General features: G+C 45.7%; 1 long non-coding RNA gene across 1 annotated transcript; it reads left to right on the forward strand.

The window, feature by feature from the left end:
- Positions 1-3,606: 3,606 nt before the first annotated feature.
- LOC107195945 lies at positions 3,607-4,418 on the forward strand. Its single transcript, XR_001517260.2, has 2 exons — positions 3,607-3,867; positions 4,315-4,418. It is a non-coding gene; the product is annotated as an uncharacterized LOC107195945 (long non-coding RNA).
- The last annotated feature ends 771 nt before the right edge of the window (positions 4,419-5,189 follow it).

Raw genomic sequence — 5,189 nt, forward strand, 5'->3', positions numbered from 1 at the left:
GGTGCCAACCCGGGGCTTTGGGGTGGTAGGGGGCAGTGTAGGCACTGATGGTGGAGGCCTGTCCAGCAACTGATAGTAAAGTGGCCTCGCGGGTACTGATGGAGCTACTAGGGTGTACAGCTGTTGGAAGATAGTTTCTTTCTCAAGGCCCCCTTGGTGGATTAATTTTGCTGACACCTTGTTTTTTTGCTTAGCCGATTGGGCCACAAATTCCTTATTCTGTCCCTGCCTATTTGCGCCGAACCAGACCCAAGAGAACACCATAATAGTGGTCTGCAGCCACGTGTCTATGTACGGAATTTGGTCTAGATATCCTGGGGTCCCTGCCTCTATCCGATACACTGCTCTCACTGTCGGGAGGCCTCTAGGGTCCTTTCCAAGGGCCAGCCTACCCCTAAAGCGGGCCATTCAAGTTCACAAAGAATACGAAGTTTTCCCAAGGTCAGCTTGACCCTATACTCCTCTGAGAAGCCTTCCTTAAAATTTTGCAACATATAGTTTAAGACAATTGACTTAGAAGAACCTCATCCCATATTTGCAGGAAGCTTCCCAGAAACCTGGTTAAAGCAATGTAAGACACCGAAATTAATTTTGACATAGTACAGAATCCTTATTCTTTAGTCAGAAAACCTCATAACATTAGCAGCACACCGATACTCTAAGAAACATGGGAACACAATTCCAGTCTTGCATCGGATTACTTTCGGCATTTAAATTTTCAACCTCGTTTTGCTTTGTTTCATAAGATTTCTCCTCGGAATCTCTTCCCAAAACTTTCTTTTATACTCTTCCTCTTATAAAATTCCTCTCAGAGTTTCCCTTCACAAACCTACTTCTGCGAACCTTCTTTCGCTAATTCCTTCAGTTTGCCTCTTCACTCCTTCAGCAATAGCCAACTCTGAGGCAAACACCTTTCCTTCTTCCTTCAAGATAAGTCACCAGACCTTATACCTTTTTTTGCCAAAAACACTTTCCTCTCATTCCTTCTGGTTCCAGCCCTTCCTTTCCTTCAATTCTCTTCGCAAACCTACTTTAACACTTTCTTTATTCCTTCATACAGATCTGAGGTACTTCCTGCACCTCCCATGACAGACAACAATTACGCCACAAAAGGAGGAATGTGGAAGGGTCAGGAAATTGGAGGGGACACCACATGCTTCATCCATCTCTGGCCACTTCCCTTGTGGGAATTTAAGGCGCCTCTTAGCATTGGTGGGTCGGTATAAACCCCTAACCTGGACCACTGGAGTAGATGCCTCACGGAGGTCCAGTGGGACCACTGTAAACCATATGAGGATCACCACAGAACCGCGAGCTCAACTCTCGCTTCGTGGCAGGCCACATCTCAGTCAGTCAGCACTCACTGTCTTTCGTGCAACCTCCCACCATTCCTTAACAATGTGCGTTGGAGAGCAAGCAGCCGCTCCTTTTAATTTGCAGACGGCGCCTGGTTGCTCTCCGGAGGGTGATGGAACTCCCCCATTTTCTTAGTGTTGATCAAAGTCTTCTCACACTGCGACAGTGACGCAAAGACAAACAAGACTGGGGTGCCTTCTCCGAAGGGGAGGCCATTCAGGTACTCACCTGGCTGTGTTTCCTCACGGGGAACTTAAGTGACACTTAGCTGTAGTGGACTCAGCTTTGTGACTTACAATTGGGCGCTAGTCCGATGCCACCATAGATCATTTGCCGTTCACCACGGACCTGCAGAGTGAGCCCAAATGAATTCCGTGGCCTTTAGGGGACCTTAAGGGTGCCCAGCCGTGGAGCTACAAACTCGTACCTGACAGATCAGGCCGGTCAAGCTGCTCATTCACTTATACAATCATACATCAGGTTAAAACATTGCCCCTCCCCACCAGTATACGTGTAGGGTTTACCCTCAGCTAGTGGGTCCGTCCCTCAACCTGACGCCTCCCACACTGGGGAGACTCCTCCTGGTCTCTGCCTCCATAGAGACTCCTGATGAACCTGGCAATTACACCACAGGTTCCCTGACCAATGTCTTCGCTCTGAAGACTTTCAGGAGGTGTTCCTACTCCTCTTTCCTCAGACAGAGGGGCTGTTTTGGGGCTGTTCTGGGACCTGACTGACTTAGCTAGTTTGCTCCCTTTAATCCTACCTTGTGTACTTCCTCTTGCTCTAACCTGGCGCTGCCTCTTTGATCTTACCTTGGTACCTTTTCCTCCTGCAGCCGTTCCTGGTGAATTGGTCCTTCCCTCCTATGAGCGGACTTTAGTTGAGCAGCTCAGCCGTCCTGAGAGTCGGGACGCTGATACGAAAGAGAACCCAAAATATTTAGGTGACACGTCTCCTCAGTTGTCTCAGTTCCCATCCGTCTCGGTCTGGCTGACCCGCCAGACCAGCAGCTCAAGGGGCCAGCGTGGTTGGAATCTCGCTGGGGCCTCTAAAAATGTTGTGGGAAATTCCCAAAACCAATCTAACGAAAAACCAAGCAGTAACTCGGAGAGAAGGAGAAATCGGATTTATTATGTGCGGTCCCAGAGGAGCTAGTGCTCTGAAGATCTAGTGTACTCGGTAGAAACATTCTTTGTATAGGAAAACTTTACACAAGCTGATTGGACAGATAGAACACAAACCGTTACATACAGCAGGAGTTACTATGCAGACTTCAAGTAGTTACATAGCAGAAGGGCTAGAGTTGCTATGGTAACCAGTAAACAAATTGTTGCAGAAAATGAGAGCTGCTGAAGTGCAAAGTTAAATTCACCAATTGAGTAAAGTGCAAGGGCGCTCTTACAGAAGCCCTTGGATGCAGCAAGTTTATCGGCAGAAAGCAAGCATATTTACAGAAATAGAAAGCTGTTAAATGAAAATTCCTGAAATTTCCTCAATACCATTTCTTAAGTTTTACATTTTTATAACAGTTATGATATCTAAAACATATTCCATGATCTAAATTTTCTTCTTCAACTTCATGTTAGTTTTCGCTAGAAGCAAAAATATCACGTTATGTGCGTGCGCGTGCGCGTGCACATGCAAACGTAATGACCTTAATATGTATCTCAGTGTTGTTAACCTTGAACTTGTTTCAAGTTTTCTCAAGAGAATGCTTTGATAGTGTACCTATAAAGTCTTGTCTGTTATGTAACTTTTGTTTTTTTAGGTTCCGTCTAAACCCCAGCACCTGAGTTCAGGTGTTTGCTTGATCAAATCTTAGAATTTGAGCTGAGTTGAAATTTTTGAATGTCTGTGACATTTTTTTCTCCTCTGTAAAATGGGAACAGGTTTGTCTGTAGTGAGCTGTTATGTTGATAACAAGTTAAAATATGTAAAGCATTTAGACTAATGCACATAGGACATATTCTAAAACATTTTGTCATGGCTATTTTCATCACAATTTAAGAGTCTGAATTTTTTAAAAGATGCTGTGGACTTTGTCATCTCTTACAACACTGCTCATGCTCTAGCTCATCTAGACACTGAGTGTCACTCAGTGTGTAGAACATCTAACCCTTCTGTGTAGACACTCAGTGTTGAATTTTAATTGTAATTTCAAGAATTATTTGCAAAAATGAGAGGCCCTCCCTGATTTCTGTACTATCATAACCTTTTACGGGAAAGTAATGTAAACCAACATTACACATAACTTGCTGAAAAATATCTGATGTGGATCTCTCAGAACTCTGCACTTGAATTTTACATCTCTCTGCCCTTCTCTTTTGTGCGTAGATAAGAACTGTCACCATTTCCCCTTGCTGAAATGTATTAACTTTCAGGGACGGTTGACACTCGGCGATGTGTTCATAGAATTCTCTCTGGAGGAGTGGAAATGCCTGTCACCAGCTCAGCGGGCCTTGTACAGGGAGGTGATGTTGGAGAGCTACCGGAACCTGCTGTTCCTGGGTGAGGATGACTTCCCTCCAAGGTCAGGATCTGTCCAGCATGTCTCATCCTTTTCCCTTGCGTGACAGAGATCGAAGCTCCATTTACTGAGACATGAAAGACTTGATAAGGTGGCATCAGGACTTTAGCCTCGCCCTTTCTTCAGATGATCTGCCCACTTTGTGACACATTAGAGGTTGTTCTGGGGCTTAGTTTGTGTAAAGCCCTGTGGCAAATTTAAAATACTTAATTCTTTGATTCCTATCCCCATGTATTGATTCAGTAGCTTTTGGAAGAGAGTTCCTATCTGCATATGACACTGGTCCCTATACACAGAAGAAGATGAAGAGTCGATGGATTGGGAATCTTGTTTTTGAATCATTTGTACTGCTTTCATTCCTCATTTAAACGGAGATTGTGGATTCTGGAAGAATACAGATCTTGATGCTCCTTTCTTCTTACGTGCAGGAATTTCTGTGTCTGATCTGTATATTGTCTCCATTTTGGAGCAAGGGAAAGCACCCTGGACTCTGGAGAGCGAGTGGAAAATACCACAAGAGCCAAATTGGCGGGAACATATCGAAGGCGTGAACACAGGTAAGAGCTCAGAAGGGGGAGAGGAGTACGCAGTCTTCATAGTGTTTGCAGACCCGCCCAAGCAAGAAAGTTCTGTGGGCAAACAGAATTTTATTTCTGGCGATCCCTCAAAGAAAATGTTTTCTTCTTTCCAGCTTCCCACTCTGTCCTTCAGGGTATGAAATGTATCCTTTCACCCTCAGTGGGGCTGCAGTTCCAACAGAGGAAGGCAGAGTCTTCATTGTACTCACAACACACTGATCTGTGACCCCTGTGATGTCTTTGGTTCCTTGAGTTCAGGAGTTTGGGGCGAGCTGTCACACAGTCTCTGTCCCCTGGTCTCACCTTCTGGACTGGGTTTCATCGGGTGCTCAGTTCTCAGTCTGTACAGAGCAGAGCTGAGGCCTTGCAGTCCTACCCCCTGGACCAGTTCCAGTCCCATCCCCGTTTCCTGTGGTTGGAAGGTCTGTTCGTTCCATTCTGTGCTCTAGACAGGGCTCGCTGGTGCTCTGTCACCTGTTCCGGACCCTCAGACACCCCTTCTGCTTTTTCTTCACACTTCACAGGTATGTGTCACAGGGAGGTGGGTAGGATCTTCTGTACCTGTTATTAGGAAATCACTAGAGACAGTGGACAAACAGAGCGTCTCTTCAGTTCCCAGTCCTATACTGGGAGCTCATTTCAATCTTTCAGGATCATAGCATGGTGTCTGTGGTGGCGCACACGTTCCCCTCACAATCCAGCAGTGTCTTACCCCATTCCTCGTA

Source organism: Pteropus alecto, unplaced genomic scaffold, assembly GCF_000325575.1.
Source record: "Pteropus alecto unplaced genomic scaffold, ASM32557v1 scaffold916, whole genome shotgun sequence".
In the NCBI taxonomy this organism is placed as follows: Eukaryota; Metazoa; Chordata; class Mammalia; order Chiroptera; family Pteropodidae; genus Pteropus; species Pteropus alecto.